Raw genomic sequence first — 20,270 nt, 5'->3', positions numbered from 1 at the left:
GTCATGGTGGCTAGCATAATACAGGAGACCTCAGCCGAGTCGTCCTTATGCTTGTCAAGAACTTTTCGTGCTGTGTTGTTTTCAGGCCCGGTTGGAACAAGTCCATCAAGAATATACAGGTGCTTTGCCATGGTGAGAACAAGTCTTAAGTTGCGGTGCCATTCGATGAAGTTGGTACCGTTCAGTTTATCCTTCTCAAGGATAGTCTTAAGGGCGTAGGGTGAGATTTCGTTTGACGACATCTGATTAATTAAGCAAAAGTAAATTTAATTAGTATTTTCGACGTTGTAGTCCTATTATTAATGACCCAATAACATTAATTAATTAGGAATAAGAGAATCTGGCTTCCAGTTATTAAAGGCAGTTGTAGCACACAACATTAATAAGTGGTTAGGCAGACTGACAATGATTTCCAATTGTGAATAGAGCACAACTCTCGGTTATGAGGCCTATAGAGACAACGATTGTCTGTATAGATACGTTTAGCCTCATCTCTGCCCACTTTAAGTCTCCAGACAGCTTTAGCACGTAACAGGAGAGTAAAGTAATAGTTGTCCTAGTACCGTGACTTGTGAGAGCGCCGGATGTGTCAACGAAACGCTTTCACCTTGATGGGATAGGCTAGAAAACAAGTGCGGTGCTGTAGCTCCAAACACTCGAAATTTTGCAGTATGCCTCAAGTGTGACTTGTAGTAGGATTGGCATAAACTATTGGTTTTAAATTGGGATTAATTTGAAAATTACCAAATAGAGTAAAAGTCAAATTTTACTGTATTTATTATCCGGACGAATAGATGAACCCTTTCATCTCTATTGGTTAATAAAATGCTTATTTTCAAATTTATTTGATATTAGGTCGGTGATATTATAATCCTATTAGAAACAATCCAAGCAACCACAAATAGCAAATAACAATAATATGTAAATCCTTATGGCCAAAAGGTGATCGGTCTCGCTAGAGCCATTTATGGAGACCGATCGGGTCAAGGGGTTCACAACACAAAACAACCACAAGGATGGACTTTTCCGTGCATCATGTCATCTTGTCCGAGCTCCCACTAACTCCAAGAAATTCTTGAGCTCGTCCTCGGTTATCTTCGCGTCTTCATTATTAAAAATTTATAAACTAACAATAATTTGCCATATTACAAATTTGAACCATCTTTATGGCCAAAAGAAAACCGAAAAATAAATAATAACCGTTTACAACTTTTGAACCAACCATATGGCCAAAACAAGCTCAACAATCAAACACAACCAAACAAACATAGGTCGGGGCCGGATTTACATATTCAAAATAAATAAAATTTCGGGTCGTTTTGACTTGGTCAAATAAAATAAACAAAACTTTGACCAAATTTAAAATTACCCGAAAACTAATCTAGATCTACAAACTTTAAACGATTTAAAGTTTAAGATGTAGATCCGGTTTAAACGAACCGGTATCGACTCGTACGTTGTAACCTCGGCTCTGATACCACTGTTGGGTTTCAACGGTGGTTCGGAACGAAAACGGTCAAACTATTTTAACCCGTTTTAGTCTATAATGTTCGTTTAAGTAATAATTAGTTATTTAATATATAAAAACGAACCCAAAAACGCAGCGGATAATAACGAGTCTAACGAACCATAAACTGAAACCCGAACCCGGATCCGGTTACAACTTATATACGAGTACGATTAAACAAAAGTAAACAACCATAGATAAGATATCGATATACCTCGGTTATCGAAACCGGGAAGACACCGAAGGCTAATGAAAAATAGCTAGATGACACAATCAACAACCAAAGGAGGATCCGGCGGCGGCGTCTAGCGGCGGTGGCGGCGGAATTCCGGCAGGTTGTAGGGCGGCGGCAGAAGGTGATATGGCTCAGATCTGGCGGCAATTGAGGGCGGCAGACGGCAGAGAACAATGGCAGCAGCTTGCAGTAGCTTCAGGTCGCCGGAAAACAACTCACCGGAAAAACGAGCTCACCGGAGAAGGAGTTCACCGGAAAAACGAGGGTTGAAGATTTAACAACACCGGAGCTTGATTAGAGCTGCGATATTGCTGGTAGTGACTGAAGGATGATTGGTTGTGGCTGTGTGATGCTTGCGGTGACCGGAAAAGCCTCGCCGGAAAACCGGTTGGCCGGAAAACGACGCCGGATGAACAGTAGCGGCTAGGGTTTGTATTGTTTAAGGTTGTTTATAAATAATATCATCTTATACTATATATAGAAGCTTATTAGGGTTTAATCAAGTCAAAACAATTGGGCTTGAGCCCAATTAACCAAACAAAGCCTTTAACCATTATCCAGTCCACCTAGTTGATTGTGTCGGGCCCAAGTAACATTTAAATGGGTTTTTCGTTACCCCCGGTGTAACTCAGTCGGGGTCACATTCGGGTCGGTCGCGTTGACTTTACCCGAAACGACCATTAAATCCAACACCAAGCACAGTTTAGTAGTTGATGCAACAAAGAAATTATTCGGATTAACACAACCAACAGACGCAATCGATGAGAAATAATAAAAAAACCCTCAAGTAGGGACATGCCGAATACAAAAAATAAAAAAATATGTAAGAGACTATAGCTCTAATACCATGTCAAAACCTTGATATATTATTGAGTTGAAATATAATATAGATGAAATACGAACCGACTTTGTTGGGTTACAAACTAAAGGATGCATAACAAGAACTCAAGAACAACGCAACGATTCTAAGATACAATTGGTGATAAATCCAGACAATGGGTATTAACCCTAATTCTTAAATGAACTAGCGAACGAGAGTGATGCCTCTGAGCCTCAATGATTACCCTAGCCAAGAAGACCTTAAATAGCCGAGGTGAGAAACGAAGCAGTTGTCGAACACATCGGATCTTCCAAAAATGCATCGGAGTTTCCATAAGGTAAGATAGAAACTTGGTGATGCCAGTAGATAAAAAGCGGTGACGTATGCAAGAGGCCAAACACAAAAGGCGGCCGGTCCATTTCATAAGCCCATTTCCTCAAGTGTAGCCCAGTATGTATGCAAAGAAGAGAAAATAAAATTAGTACAAGAGAAAACAAACACTTTTGATATGGAATATAAAATTGAATAAGAATATATATTCACCAAGAACAAACTTCATTCAGTATTGAAGTTTTCATTTGTTTTGGTATTGCTTTATCAATATAATCAAAACAAAACATCATCTGATGAAGACAACCAATAACTCACAGTCGAGACAAATTTGGAATTCTATAATACTTCCAATTGTCTGGAACAAAACCATTGACTACAAAAAGTCAAAACTGATGGCTGACTCATGAACAAAGGCACCGAATATTCAACCAATTGAACGGTCATAATCATATGATGACATATCCCTCAAGATCCCACGTGGGTCCACTTTTGTGTTAAGCTTTCACTTAAAGAACTCCACAGAGCATCAACTTCCTTGTAAAGCAAGTCTTCGTTGTTGGTTCAATGATTTAGTTTTCTATGTTCATATGTTGAATCTTCTAATTCATATCTCAATCGATTAACATCAAATTATTGTTTCTTTTTTGGTAATTTGTGGGCTAATCATTGTTTAGTTAACTGTTTATCCTTTTTGTTTATTGATATTGTTATTGATCAATTTGCAACCGAAATAGGAATATTATGTTTTTGATGGATAATTAATTCTCAAATCATAAAACTGACTTCAACGAAAATAGTTAGTGTGTAATATTTGTTACTACTGTAAAACAAATGACACTATTATAGAATTATGTGAGGCTTTCATAGGTTGTTGATGGTAAGATATCGTTTCTTTTTCAAGTCCTATGTCATCACCAAGGTGTTGTTTGTTTTTTCAGATGTAAAATATCTACAGTCTGCGAACCATATCTGCAGACATCTGTAGTAGAAGAGGTGGCCCAAACCTCTGCAGTCTGTAAGAAAAATACTATTTGTTTTTTAATATATGCAAACTGCCAATAAACTAATAAGAGCATTCTCATCCCATCCCCCATAATTATGTGAGGGGGATTGGTAAATTATAAAGTGGAGTTTTGAATGATTGTGAGTGAAAATTATAGGGTGGAGAGAGAAATGTAGTGATTTTTTGTAAATTTGGAGAAATATTTAGGGAACTTTGTTTGCCCCTATTTATTTTTTAATATTTGTTAGATTGGTTGTGAGTAGAGTAGAGAAAAAACTGTAATGATAAAGATATAAAATATATTATTTAATTAAATCGGAGAGAGAAATGTAGTGTTTTTTAGTATAATTATAGAGATGAGGATGAAGGATGAGATGTGAATGCTCTAATAATTGAACAATTATGCAAACTAATAAGAATTCAACACCTAAACTTTTTACAAACTTTTTCTATTAAAAACTAATAATAATCGACCAAAAACAAACTAATAATAAGTAGTTATATATCCGTCCGGTGGACGAGCTGTTTAATATCATAATGTTGTAAGTGTCTTTCTTTACATTCTAAAAGAAAACATTTGCTTATGAACTCAAAGGTTTCTCCAATGATTCCACTTGATGATTTCCTAATCTTCTTTTTCTCCTATGACCAAATGTGCCAGCTTTGATCCACACCTTTGAATTAAAAGCCCAACCTTAGAATTTAAAAGCCCTTATTTATTATTCAAGATGTGACCAATCTTTATCTTTAGACCCTGCATTCGAAGAAACAAAAATACAAAACACTTTTGACCACAAAATATTAACTTAAAAACTTGTCCAAATTTGGGTCGTTTGGGATACCAGATCAAATTGGTAACATGAAAATCTTCCAAATCAAATTGGTTTTAAAACTTTGAAGTAAATACAATTCACGGATTAAACAGAAACAAATCATACTTAGTTATCTCAACTGAATATCCACTGCATCTTGTCTTCGAGTTGACTATTGCAATTGTAGAGAGCACAACCATTTATATACTGTTTCAGTGCATTTTCCAGCCAATGGTGATGCTAAAAAAGCCCAACATTTCCCACATCCTTTATTTACATCCATCCATTTTATCACACACCATTAGTATTCAAAATGTACTATACATAAATCACAACCAACATTTTAAACGGATTACATTATTGCTAAGCCTAATGGTTCTTTTATTTAATAATATCAAAATGAATAATCATCAAGAATATTAATCATCTGCTAAAACTAATTGAAATTGCACAACTATAGAGAATACAAATCCCATATGTTGATAGAAAGCTAAAAACTGCACAATTACCTGGAGGGCGGTGCTGGCGTGGGGGTGTCCGGCGGAGTTGTATGGCGTCGGTGGAGTGAGGGTGGCTGACAGAGGAGTATGGCGGCGGCAGGAGGCGGGGGGAGGGGTGTGGCGGTGGAGAGAGGAAAGGAGTGGAGGGGCGCGCAGACATTTTTAATGAAATGTCTTCCGAGAAACAAACACACTTCAGAGCTAAACATCTGCACAAGATCTGCGCGGCGCAGACAAAAGAGGTTAAGAAGATATTTTCTTAAAAAACAAACACCCCTAATATTATGTCGGTCTTTATGATGCACTCTTAATATAACACATAATTAGAAAGATTATCTTTTTTGTGTATATCAAGTTTCAACGCATGTTCTTTATATATAAAATAGTTGACAGGTATTCAATTACTATTAGCAATACTAATTGTTACTAGAAACTCCTTAATTAGTAGTTCCTAGAAATTATTTACGTGTAAAATATAACTAAGTTACGTACAACGTACTATGATCACCCACAATGCTTCTAAAATGCCAAATAGACCGTTGCTTTTGAATTTACTAGTTATATTACAAGTTACTACAAATGCAAAGTTTCTAATGATGATCATTTTCTGTTGATTATATGTTTCCACGAACTATCACTTACAATGGATGCTTAGTTACTACTAACGAATTGAACCAAGAATTAGGACCAGATCGAAAACATTTTCCATTGAAAATATTTTGTTATGTAACTTATAACTTGTTATCACATAACTTAAAACATGAAATAAGATATCTCCGGTGACATGTGGGTGTTTAATCATTTCAAACACAATCATGTGCTTCATTATTTGCCATGTATTGGGATCTAATGAGCGGTAACGCAAAGGTACAATTCCAGTAATTCGTGTGGAGTGGATGAAGACATTGAAAAATGTACATGATAGAGCCAAGTTTGAGATCGGCTAATCTCCTAAATAAAAGAACAATAATTAATAATTGTAAAGAGACTTTTGTTGATCAAATTTCATGTCCTCCGTTAAACACAAAACATGCCCTTTTAAAGGCTTACAAGTACGTAAATCATGCAAGAAAATAGGAAGATAGGTTTAGTGGTATAACTTAGGGCTAAGCACGTTTCGGTTCGGTTCGGTTTTTAGGTGAAACCAAAACCGAAAACCGAAATTTCGGTTTTTCATATATACAAACTGATCGGTTTCGGTTTTTCGGTTTTCGGTTCGGTTATATTCGGTTTTTTTATTTTTTTAATTTTTTAAAATTTTTTTTTGTGTTTGTAGACATTGCAAAAAAAATTCAAAAAAAAATGAAAGTGCATATTAGATTCAAAATACAAAAATAAGCATTTGTTACGTGAAATCATACAAATACAAACTTGAAAGAGTAGTATGTCAAGTATGAGTGAGAATTGAGAGTGATTGTTGAAGACTATTAGGTTAAAAATGATTAGGTGAAATAATATTATATAAACAATGAATTATGGACCACAAAGTTGGGCTAAACAATTAAAATAGTCTAGTGGGTCCTGAAGCAATACGGTTCGGTTCGGTTAATATGTCGGTTCAGTTAATCGGTTCGGTTCGGTTTTTTCAGTATTTTAGAAATAGGTAACCGAACCGAAACGGAAATTTCGGTTTTTCAAAAAAACAAAAAAAAACCGTCGGTTAATCCTTCGGTTCGGTTTTTTCGGTTTTCTGCTCACCCCTAGCATAACTACCCACTACTACTTAGGAATTAGAAAATAACATAAATAACTAACTAAAATAACAACTGCAACTAACGTGGGAATAATAAGTAGAATTGGGGTGTTTTGCAGGGTTAAACTTTTCGTCACAGTGGAAACAAATGCCTGCGGCTTTCTTGGCTTGCATTTCGGCTTGAGTTAGGCGCTTCAAGGAAGGGGAAGCAGGCTGCACATGGGTTTGAGTGGAACTTGGTAGCACGGTTTGAGCAATGATCCCGGCATGAAGTTTGTCTTCGATCAAAGAAGCGAGCCCATATGCTTGTGGCAGGGTAGTAGGCTTAAGGATGGCCAACTCGGATTGAATGTTCTGTTTAAGACCAGAAACAAAGCAATTTTTTAAGGCCTCTTGAGATAACCCGTTAACACGATTGCTAATCCTCTCAAACTCGATTTTGTATGCTTTCATAGTGGACATTTGAATGAGCTTAAAAAGAGTAGCTTCATGGTTCTCACATGTAGACGGAGTTCCAACGCACGGGAAAATTCCGGCCACGTCCCCAAAAGCCGGTTGGCAGACAAATGTTTGTACCAACTAAGCGCCTCACCGGTGAAGTAGAAGACGGCAAGGGAGAGGCGTTGGTTCATTGGAATGTTATAGTAGGTGAAGTAGTTGTCGGCTTGAAAGAGCCAATCTAACGGGTTAGACCCATCAAAGGTTGGAAGCAAAATTTTAGGAGTTCGGGGCTGGTTGTTACCAGGTGGTGGCGGGGGTGGCGGTGGTGGTGGACGGTAACCAGGTGGTGGTGGTGGTAGGTTGTAGGACGAAGAACCGAATCCGGAAGAAGAGGGTGCGTCCTTGCCCTTAACAAAGGCGGCTAGGAGCTTGTTAGAGATATCCAATTGCTGGTTCATGGTAGCCTGTAGAGACTCTAACTGAGCTTTGGCTTGAGCAGATGATTGGGCAGTAATTTGGGCATTAGTCGAAAGGAATTGATCAAACTTATCGAGGAGAGCTTGCAGAGGATCGTCGGTTGATATGGTTTCTTTGCGGGGAGGCATAATGAAGTCGAGGAATGAAAGCACCAAATGATAGAGCCAAGTTCGAGATCGGCTAATCTCCTAAAATAAAAGAACAATAATTAATAATTGTAAAGAGACTTTTGTGATCAAATTTCATGTCCTCCATTAAACACAAAACATGCCCTTTTAAAGGCTTACAAGTACATAAATCATGCAAGAAAATAGGAAGATAGGTTTAGTGGTATAACTACCCACTACTACTTAGATATTAGAAAATAACATAAATAACTAACTAAAATAACAACTGCAACTAACGTGGGAATAATAAGTAGAAAATGGGGAGAACATGGATATGATATTTGGGTGGATCATGGGGGATCCGTATCAGTACATTTCATGCTTTGAGTTTAAAAAAGATTCAGGTTTCGATGAGCGGGTTAAATGTTTACAACTTGGAGTTTGATGGATTAACCACCAACATTAATGGATGTTTAGGATTCCTTGCCCTTAACAAATCCTAATATACACAACAGTTATTCAACTAGTAGTTTACCCGTCCGGTGGACGGGATCATTAACGAGGGAATGTGATGACTACACGACCAAATTAATTCAGTAGTGAGTGAAGAAACTTACAAGATAAATGCATTCAAATAGACAAGACATTTTCCCAAAGAGCCTAAAAGAACAACGAAACTACTCTAAACAATTTGCATAAGGCTCATCTCATATACAGAGTATCAAATATACTGGAAGTGAAGATTACACACACACACAGAATAGGAACAACTTAAGTTGGTTAATTAGCAGTCACTTGAAAAGCTATGAGGACCACTTCTTCAGGTTGGCCACCTCTTAATTTATGCTTTCCGTTAACCTGCAATAAGCACAAATTCAGTTATATAACAACCTATAACCGAAACCATATTTTCCTAATTACATACCACATAATGAGAGACACCCGATATGTTTACCGAGTATTTTCGGTAATCTCCTCAAGTCATTGTTCAGATCTTGAAGAAACCTTGAAGAAGCTCGCCTGCTCCTAACCAAACTTTCCTTGCATACTCCACAAGAAAGTCCCTAGATTTCAAACAATATTAATAAATTATTTCATTTTTCCTTTTTGAACATAAAATTCATAACATAAAGACTACCTGTCATTATTAATAAACATCCCCCGTGTGAAATAGCCATTCATTAACTCTTCCACAAGATTATGCTGCTTATCAAGCCACTGATTCCCTGCAAAAAGTATGTGCCTATGGCTATCCAGGGAACTTCCTCTGTTTTCCAAATAAAACACAACAAATGAACTCTTTAAATAATCATAATTCAGACCGCGATAAGAGAACTTATGTTAGGCCAGACAAGTTATAAACCAATCCATGTCCTTTATAAACCTGCAATGTTACAATGTGTATAATTGTATATTATCATCCTACTAACTGAAAATTAGAAGTGAATAGATGAAAGAGACGGTAAAGTGAGATACCTGGGTCATATGAGCAAGCATTTGCTCAGCACGAGAACCGAACTTGTTTTTGTAGAAATCTTTCTTGTTAATTCCCTCTTTAGGTGCAGAAGAAGTAAGGGTACCAATCAATATGCAGAAATGATGGTATTAATGAAACTGAATAATGCAGCTTAAAGTAGGGATGAATGGAGAGAATATGAACCTCAAAGTCGTATTGATCATTTGATGAAGCTAAAGCTTTGTCTAGATTCTTTTTTCCTACAAAACACCATGGACTATCTGAGGTCACATCAATTTTGATGAGCTTCTTCTCTGCATTACTTGCTAATTGAGCCATTAATTTGGTGTATTTCGTTAACTCTGTTGCACCACCAACTAAGATCCACTTTCAAACCTTCAAACCATAACTATTTCTATTTAGCTCTACTACGTAATTAGTTATCCCTTGTTGTGCCAACTATTTCTAGAGGACCCTCCCATGTATTAGCATATCTTCTTTTGCCTTTGAAAGTAAAAGCAAACCAGCAAAAGCCTCATTTATGATATTGAGCAATCATCAATTAGATAATAAGTATAAGCATCACTAATTATTTGATCATGAATAGATACCAGTAGCTTAGCAAAATCTTCAATCAGTGTTTCTGCTTCAGCCTTTTGAATTGCCTGCCACCTGATTGATCCTGGCAAATTAAAAGTGCCAGATGTGTCACCATTTGTAGTTGATGACAACATTAGAATACTTGTTAAACAGGAATGAGCCATTCCTCGTGCTTCTAGTCCCACTCCCACCTGAACAATAAGCCAACAATTGAAAATATACAATGTAGTAATATGTTGGATAATATTGTTTTCCATAACAAAAAGAAATAAACAAACAAATAAATAAGGCAGACGAAAATACCTGAATAACATGTATTGCATGCCATCCATCTTCATGAAGATAACCTCTTACACCATGAGTATATTTTGATGTCTTTAAATATCATGAAAATTTTTGGAAATTAGTTCATATCATTCGAAAATAAAGTGTAGGAACTTAGTGAAAGAATTCAATTAGGTTTGTTAGCGAACCAAACGTTCAGCAAATCACCCGTTTACATTCGTCCATTTAATAAACACAAACATGAATAGAGGTCACGTTTGTTCGTTCATGTTTGTTTGTTTATTATGTTCATACAATAAAGATTCTTTATATTTTATATATTTTTTTGTTTATTATCCATACATTTAAACTTTTTATAATTTTACTCGCATTCTCTGACGAATTTAAATCTAAAGAGCAAATGTTGGTTATAATTATTATGTCAAGTATTTCTAAGTTAAACTTGACTTGTCTTTTGGGTGGTTGTGTCTAATGCTTGTGATTAACAATTTTGTTTGTATTATTAAATTAATGTATGCTCGATTGTGTTCGTTTATATTCATTTTGTGTTCGTTTGTAAACATGTAAGTTCGTTTTTGTTTGTTTAAAAGCTTAATGAACGAACAAACGCAAACAAATTCATTTTCTTAACAAACGAACACAAAAATGAAATTTCGTTCATAAAACGGGTTATACAGAAACCTTTTGTAATCAAGAAGCAGGGTGCAAAGCCTTCATTATCATCCTCTTCCCTTAAATAAACTGATGAAATAAACTGATACCTAACAGACTAGCCATTCACCCGTCGCGATATTCTGTAATTATTCAGTTGCTTCAACTTCTAGTTTCCTTAATTCGGATGATGGATAAATCCCCTCTTCCAATGGTGGATGGTATTTATTAGACCAAGGTGATCTGCAATAATATATGAAGAATAAAGCAGGTTCTGTAATTCTTCAAGGACTATTATTACGTTCACTTAATTAGAAAAATAGTTGCAACTTGCAAGCAAGTTTTAGTGAGCACTAAAACAGTATTCAACAAACACATGAGATTCATTTGTAACAACAGAAAGACATTAATTTCATCTGATAACATATCTTCTGCTAGACTTATTAATTCCTATATAAAATGAAATCACTCAGATTTCAAACCCATTAATAAAAGACGGTTACCAAATTTATTATATCGGTAGTTGGGCATCACCAATTGGTACCAAATGCTTATCCTTAACTGACACCTCATTTTTCTTATTTAGTTTTTAAAATGTTATACACGTGGTTACAAAATTCATTTTCACACCCCAACCTAACGGCAGAACATGCCGGAGCGTGACATAATTTGTATCATAGCTCAAAGACACTAAATTAATAATAAGTGTCAATATGTAATTTATTTCATTCATATCAAAGTACACAAAGTATTTAAAACAAAAGAAATTACAACAACATTTAAACTTTGATAATTTTTAGCCTAAGATATAATCTAAGTTCTTCACTTCAAATCATCTGAATTAACAACCTGCAATATGCGTAAAAATAATTTGTCAACAACACATGGTGAGCAATTAATTCACAGTTTGGTGTATATATTATAATAATATCGAGAAATAAACAATTCATTGAGTATATGAATAACATTAATTAATATAAACAAGTATAAGTGTCTTTTCGATCATGCCACTAGATTACAGACATGTCTACTCGGACGAATTCGCTACCAATAAACAACATCAAGTAAAAGTAAATAAATGTGTCTTTTCGAACATGCCACTAGATTCGGACACGTCTACTCGGACGGCGTATGATCATACTATAAGGATAAGGATGAAATACCAACAATCAATAAAAGCAGTAAACACAAAATTCATATAGCAGTTAAACAGTTAATCGAGCAATATCATAACCACACATATAATAGAATTGGTTTGAGTATAGTAGAATAATAATAATGATATTTTCGAAGATGCATAATGCCCCCCAAAACAAAAATAGGAAAAAGGAGATGTGATTATTGACAATAAAACAAATAGAGGTGGTAACGAAAAGACGGGTAAATCAAACAAGTTAATTCCACGAGAAGCTTCGACGATATGTACTAATTTTAAAGGCATAACTAAAATAAATATTCTAACGATATAAAAGAATAAAACTTGAAAGAATGGGTTTATACCGGATTTCGGATCGACAGAGAGTTTAATTATCTAATATATTAACTTTATAAGAATGCACAAAAACGGAAAACATTTAATTATTATTACGAGATACTTTTCGATTTTTCAATCGATAAATGCTAACGTAAAAAAAAATACACATGTACGTATATTTAAACTTTAAACGGAAACTTGTTTTTAAAATTTAACGGTGATTAGTTCATTAACTAGTTGAAAAATAATATTAATTATTAATATAGTTATATTTTAATAGTGTAAATTTATTTAAAACAAGGATGCATAAAATAATAATAATAAGAATAATAATAATAATAAAATATAAATAAAACCGGTCCGGGGAGTTCGAACCCCCGCCCCTGGACTGGTCTGAGTCTTAATTTAATGAGCTACTGGTTATCTAATTTAATGAGTAAAAAAGAAAATAATTATACAAGATTCCAAATCAAACCCTAGAATTCAATTGAAGTAGCTACACCGTTTGTCAATTAAAATTGACATAGGGGTTACAAAGAGAGTTCAAAATCGACTGTATTCCTCTAAACAATTACATGATTTGGTTAAGAATTGACGGAGAACACGAACACAAAATGGGTCTGAAACAACTTCGTTGATGAAATTAGCTTAGGGCTTTGTTTCGGAATTAATGCAATATAGAGTATGACGGGCGGGTTAATTGCGTTTTAGAGAGCGTTGCAGCCGTGGTTTAAGTTAAGGATGAATATTCGAATACAAAAGCTATCAAAATACGAATAATACAAAGATTGAATGCGTGATAAGTCAGTTAATGATTTGGTGTGGACCAAAACTCGTGATTTCTGGCTAATTTCGTGGGTCAAAGATCAAAGGGGGGTGTCAGCCGACATGGGAAAGAAGAAAAGAGAATTGGTTAGTTTAAAACAAGTTGCAAACTGGTCCCTGATGTTTACTTGGTTAATCAAGTTGGGATAGAATATCGTTGAGGGGTGGATTTTGCACATTTGAGATACTTATAAAATAATCAAAACTAAACCAGTCGTCGTGAAATAAAATAAATGATCAAAGACTAAAAATAATAAATTTATTATTTGATTTAATAGCAATGGACCGAGTAATAAAATGAAGTAAAATTAATGAGAATTTTAAATGGGTCGGGATTTCCGGTCTGAAATTTTGACAAATGTTACATTCATTAAGAGAAAGTTAACGTACAAATTAAAAAAATGTGTTAACTATGCAAATCAAATAGTGTAATAATATATAGAAGTAGTGTAATTATGTAAGTAGTTGTTTTGTATGCAATGCAATTACACCACACTATAAGGCGTCTTCTTCTTCTTCTTCTTCTTCTTCTTCTTCTTCTATAAATTAGTCACAAATTACACTACACTATACCTGTAGTGTAGGTAATTATAGTATCTGGACACCATGTTGAACCTATGTAATTACACTACTAACATAATTAATTACACTACATGAAATTTAACTTGTAATATAAAATCAGGCTACTTATAATTAAAAATTACTCTACTTGAAATTGATTAAACAAAAGTTCAAGCTCTATAAACTCGCACTAATTAAAAACAACAAATAAAACACTTGGGACAATCATTTAGCTTTTATTTATGTATTTCATGACTCACAGGTTCCAATTGAGCAATCCGTGATTCGCTCCAATTTGATTCCAGTTGAGCAATGACGATCGGCAAGATCTAGTGGCCGGAAGTAGACGGATGCGAACGGTAACAAAGTTAATAAGCGGTTGATAGTGGGGAGTTTGAGGCGAAGGCGTGGTGGCTTGAGGATCAATTGAACTAAGAGGAGTTTGGGTGCCCTTCGCTTTGTAGGTTTAGCACGTTAGTTTGGTTTGAAATTGATCCACCCCCATTTCCTCTATTGATTTAATTAATCCTTTTATAATATAAGTCAAATTTATATGTCAATTTTATTTATTTAATATATTAAAGAAAACCAACTATTTTTTATACGACCAATTAATCCTTCAAATGGGATACTGGCTAAATTCACCACATCGGGATACACACGTCTTTTTGATGTAGGAAAAACCCTCACGTAAGGCTAACTCCTGTGAACACTCCTCCCTTAACTACCCGACTAAATTTCCTACCCATTCAAGCACTCCTCCCTTAACTACCCGACTAAATATCCTAACCCCAACCCCTCTGTCTAGTGACAAGTAGAGAAAGTCTCCGGTGTTCATAGATACTGTCCTCGAGAGGATTGTGGCATTAGAAGAAGTAAATAGGAAGAGGGTTGAGCGGAAGAAATTCATGATGGACTTTAGTAAGACACAAAAAGAGAAGATGAGGGAATTTGAGAAGGAGAGGGCTATGGATCGAGAAAGAATAGAAAGTCTGGAGAAATATATGACAGTCAACAAAGACAATATTGCAAGACACGAGACCATGATTGCATCCTTTCAGCTACGGTGGACAGCCTGCAATACTTATTGAGCAATAAGTCGCTGTCTACTGCTGACCGAGCCGAGGTTTAACGATTGGAGTTCAGAGTTGCCAACTTGGAAAAAGATCTTAAGTCCTCAAGTAGTCTTGAAGATAAACTAAAGACTGAGATCACCTGGCTAAAGTCTGAGATTGATAATTTGAGGGCTGAAAACAAGGAGCAAAGCCAGTTGAATGAGGCTCGAATCAAGATCAATGAAGACTTAGGGCAAGTACTAGGCTGCTTCTGAGCTTATCACCTTATCAGATTAAGAGATTGTCAATCTTAGGAGGCGAATCAAGAAGGTGTTTGGTAGCTAGAAGGATTCTGATGAGAGGGTGAAGGAAAGAATAAAGAGGGACATTCTGCTATGGTTGCTCCTAAAGTTGGTGGTGGTGAAGGTGGTGCTAGTAGCAGTGGTGTTAGTGTTGGTGTCGGTATTGTAGGTGGTGATGCTACAGGTGCTGGTGGTGGTAGCGTTGTTGGCGATGTGGTTGAAGAAGATGAAGAAGAAAGTGATGATGAAGACGGGCAGGAGGAAGGAGAAATAAGCGACGAGTCAGATGATGACTCAGATAATGATAATAATGATGAAAATGACGGTGGTAATGGCGGCGATGGTGTTGGTGGTGGAGATGGAGCAGGAAATTAGTCTGCTTCATATGATGATCCTTGCTCCACATGATGATCCTTCTGCTGGTGATGCTGCTAAGGAAACAAGGGACCGCGATGCTCAGCTGGAGGATGACTTTAATTCTATCTTTCGCCCTAATGTTCTTGCAGCAACTGAATCGCAAATGATTGAAATGAAGCTTGATTTTGTCTATGAGGATGACTACCTCAATTATTCCTCGAATATCGATGTCAGTGATCATGTTACTGCTACTGATTATCCATTCTTATATGCAAATCTTGTTGCTGCTGCTGCCTCCGTTGCTGAGCCTAATGCTACTGCTGAAGCTCCCTTACAACAGAAACCAAGAAAAAGAAAGCAGCATTGTGTTAATAAACATGCCAGTGTCTAATGCAGTAATTACCCATTTCATGATGAATCACTCATCTTGTACTACAAATGGCACGTTGACAATGAAAGTTGGGCCTTTCAGTGCCAAAATGGAGACTTCACCTACATGCATTACAAATAAATGCATTCGCTACCCTGATCTCGACATGAAATGCTTTGTATGAGCAGCAGGTGATGATGTTGGTGAAAAGAGGCTCGAGGGTTGATTCAAGAGATTTGTACACAAAAAAGCAAAGGATGACTTCCCAACTTTCAAGCTCAATATGGAAAGGACCTATAAGCATCCAATAGAGATTATGGGGAAGAGAATGAAGGCACAGAGGTACGAAATGCCAATAGATCGGCGAGAAGTGTATCATGGAGAACCTTTTACACCCAACACGCTGTCAGACTTCATTTGTTGGGACTTTGATGGTGAGACAGGTGACGAAGTTATACACTACAAGTAGATGCATCCAATTCGTCTCTTTGACGTGCATCAGTTGATGGGGCTCAATAGGGCAGATATCATGAATTTATACAAGTACCCTCTGCACACGCTTGAAGATCCAAGTCGGCCAAACACCAATCGAACAGTTGAGAAGTTCAACAAGTTTGTTCGCTACGTTGTTGAAAATAAACTAATCGATCACCCAAAAAACTTTGAGTACGAGACTGATTAGAGATGAAAGGTGCAAATAATACAAAAGACTAGAAGGAGAATATTGTTATGAACAAAGAGGCGCAGTGGAACAACACACGAACAAGCACACATGATTATACACGCAATAACCAGAATATAATAATGATAAACGACACAAGAGTTTTACGTGGTTCGGTCCCAGCGGGGGACCTACATCCACGGGCTGCAACTAGGTTATTTCATTGATTAGGTGAAAAGATTACAATTACATAACATGTGCATATATAGATATAAAACTAGGGTTAAAGGCTTAACTAACAAGAAACAATAACGGGCCAAATCCTTGTTCTCCTTGTCATCAATTTGAGCCCAAGCCCAAAAACTAGCCCAAAGCCTTCAGTAATCCTAACAATCTCATAGTTGAAGGCTTTGCACAAACCACAACAGCTATCCAAAGAAAACCCTATACCCAGTAACTCAAGTAATCTTTAACAACAGAAATCCACCAAGCATCCAGTTCAAAGAGCAAGCTAAAACTTCAACAACGAAAGTTCTCCTAGCCTTCAGTTCTTCATGAACAGGCTAAGATTTCAACAATTCAAACCACCCAGTTGCAACGACCAGCCTTTGCATCACTTTCCCGAAAGGCCCATTGAAGCGCCCCAACTCCAATACGGTCTTCACAAACCCAGTCAAGTCAAAGCCCGCCAATGACTCATATTTAATCTCAATCGGCACCTACTTACTCACACAACCGGCTTTAGAGACTTCCAGAAGAAAGAACACTCTCCTAATACAGCAAGCACCCAAGAGAGAATTTTCATTAGGAATTCCGTTCTCAAAACCCAACGTCACCGTGTAACTGTACATGAACACCCCTTTGCTCCCACAGTTACCAAATCTCCGTAAAGGTTTAAACCCCCGAATACGCTCAAGATGACATCCATGTAGCTCCAGGATTCATGCTTGCAATACGAATCCACTTAGCTCTACCCGATGCAGGGAGCCAAGACTTTTAAAACTCTAAAAAAGTCTTCTATGATAAATTCACCAATGCTTTTTTTGAAGTAGGTAACAAGAAAACAAAACATAACATAATCTCGAACACAAGAGTCTTCACTGCTTTCCACTAAGTCCCAACGCATCACCACCGACACATTTTCAGAAGCATAATTTACCAATTATGGACATCGACTTCAAGAATGTCCCACACCTTCATGTAGCCTTCCAAGTCAAACTATGCTCAGCTCCCACTGTCTCTGTTATCCCAGCCCATGTCAAAACAACACTCATTAGTCGAATCTCCACTCGTACTTCCCTAGAAAAAACCTTCACCCAGTACCAGTACAAAAGACCCCCCTCAAATGCCAACCACTGATCACTATCGAACAAGAATAACTTCATAGTTCTAGACCAGCTAATAGGAAAACGGTTATAACAACAGTTGAGTTTTCAATGGCAAGCAAGCGGTACCAAGGGTTCTATAACCGTACACGCGATCAGTTAACGCAAACCCTAACCGAAAGATCATCCAAATGAGCAATAGTTCACAAGACTTTCCACTAACCTCTTTTTTTTTCAATTATATCATCACCAACATACCCGCTAGTTCCATTTTCTCTAGGTTTATCCATCACCAGTACCACATCCAAGTTCCCATGACAAACCAATCAACCAAAATCCATAACCGACAAACATTCCGATCAAAACTATCCCGTCTTCAATTATAACAATAACAAACGAGAACAAATCCGAAACAATGAACAAACACAACAATGGCATGGGCATGAACTTGACGGTTGTTCTACCAAACACTATTAAATAAATCGATTTGCTCCTGCTATAACCGATAAATCAAGTAACTGAAAAATAAATAGTAATTACCTTAAACTATCTCTTGCAGACAAATCCGATCCAAACCCGAACTCAAACGTTCTTCACAAAACTCGATTAAAATAATTGTGGTTGATAATAACGCAAAACCCAAACTTGAAAAAACAAAACCCTCCTTAGCCCGCAACCCAGACTCAACTAATGGCTGAATTTCCAATCGAATTCTAAAAAGTAGCGACGACACAAGGATTTTATAAATTCGGTACTTCCACTCAGATCGATCTAATCACCTTCAACCCAAAACATTAATCACAACTGCTTCACAATCTGTTATAACATAATTGAAAAAAAAAACAAGGGAACAAAGGGCTCACAACAAGTGGCGGCGATTTCGGGACTTCCATCGTAATAACAGCCGGCAACCACCTTTCTTTGTTATTAGCACGTCATGATCACCAGGATAAGAAAATAAGCAGCATGTTGTATACGTAGCACCGGAGAACAAACAAAAAAAAGTTTTTGACTTCTTGTTATTTCCTATTGTGATCTTCACGTAATTCACAACAAATAAAAAATCCTTTTCTTGATTGGCACAACACCCCACAAAAAGAAAACAAACCTAACCGACTTACTTTGATCTCGGTACGGCACAACGAGATTGATCTTCAAGCTTACAAACGGGAAAATCTCATTCTGTGAATAAATTCTTCTATGCAAACCATGTGTAAAACGAGCCAAAGCTTTGATACCACTTGTTAAGAACAAAGCGGCGCAGCTGAACAACACACAAACAAGCACACACGATTATACACGCAGTAAACAGAAAATGATAATGGTAAACGACACAAGAATTTTACGTGGTTCGGTCCCAGCGGGGGACCTACATCCACAGGTTGCAATTATGTTATTTCATTGATTAGGTGCAAAAATTACAATTACATAACATGTGTATATATAGATATAAAACTAGGATTAAAGGCTTAACTAACAAGAAACAATAACGGGCCAAATCCTTGTTCTCCTTGTCACCAATTTGAGCCCAAGCCCAAAACTAGCCCAAAGCCTTCACAAATCCTAACAATTATAGGGCCTGATTATATGATAAAGTCTTTTGTATTATTTTGTTTTGTTATCGGTTGTATATTATGCTTTCGTCTCTCTGTTTATGTATGTTTGAGCCCCAGGCCATGTAAACAAGCCCATTGGGCCGAAATAATAAAAGAATGAATGTCATGCTTTTTCCTATAAAAGGTAAAGCATGGCCATGCACAACATAACCTTTTGCAAAACTCATTCTCTCTCTCTATTTTATCTACTCACCAACTCTCTCACTTTCCTAAAATAGCAAATAATCAAACACAACACAAGATTCGAGATCTTGGTTAGTTGTTGGTGATTTCCGCTAACCAACAACTGAGATTGATTCAAGAACAAGTTTTATGATTCGGTTTAAGGACCTATAGTTTTAGCTTGTTTTGACTTTGTGTTTTGACTTTTGTTGGTTGTCGCTCTCATTCACTAAATTAAAAATATGAATGAAAATACATTAGTTGTAAATAATCCATATTTTTTGTTGGCACACCTAAAACAAATGATATTTGAGTTAATTATGTTGCCATTGTGTCTTCATTTTAATCGTTCAACTTTTAGAATTACTCTTTGTACTGCCGAAAGTCTTGATGTGCTTCAAAGTTGGGTTATTGAGCTATTTAGTAAAGTCACTCAAAACCAACAATGTGCAAAGTTTAAGTCAACCCCGGACTTCTACAGGAAAATTCATGATATAAATGATGTATTATTTTCTTTATTAAAAATCTTTAATTTTCGTTAAGTATTAATGCATTTTTTGTAATTACAGCACTTCATGCTGTTGCAAGTAAGAGAGAGAAATGGGATATAGTACAAGATAAAGAGATAAAGAGTTATTAATA

The 20,270-nt window shown here is 36.3% G+C and overlaps 1 long non-coding RNA gene across 1 annotated transcript; it reads right to left on the bottom strand.

Moving 5' to 3' along the window:
- Window positions 1–8,833: 8,833 nt before the first annotated feature.
- LOC143624388 (uncharacterized) lies at window positions 8,834–9,731 on the bottom strand. The gene is made up of 5 exons (XR_013152101.1): window positions 9,589–9,731; window positions 9,405–9,481; window positions 9,269–9,312; window positions 9,067–9,195; window positions 8,834–8,992 (listed from the first exon to the last, which is right to left on the bottom strand). It is a non-coding gene; the product is annotated as an uncharacterized LOC143624388 (long non-coding RNA).
- Between the last annotated feature and the right edge of the window lie 10,539 nt (window positions 9,732–20,270).

The sequence above is a fragment of the Bidens hawaiensis genome, unplaced genomic scaffold (genome assembly GCF_021521415.1).
Source record: "Bidens hawaiensis isolate Kalapana, Puna unplaced genomic scaffold, B.hawaiensis_p1.1 tig00003781_1, whole genome shotgun sequence".
In the NCBI taxonomy this organism is placed as follows: domain Eukaryota; kingdom Viridiplantae; phylum Streptophyta; class Magnoliopsida; order Asterales; family Asteraceae; genus Bidens; species Bidens hawaiensis.
Note: the sequence above shows the minus strand (reverse complement) of the source record. Positions and strands in the feature narration are given on the sequence as shown.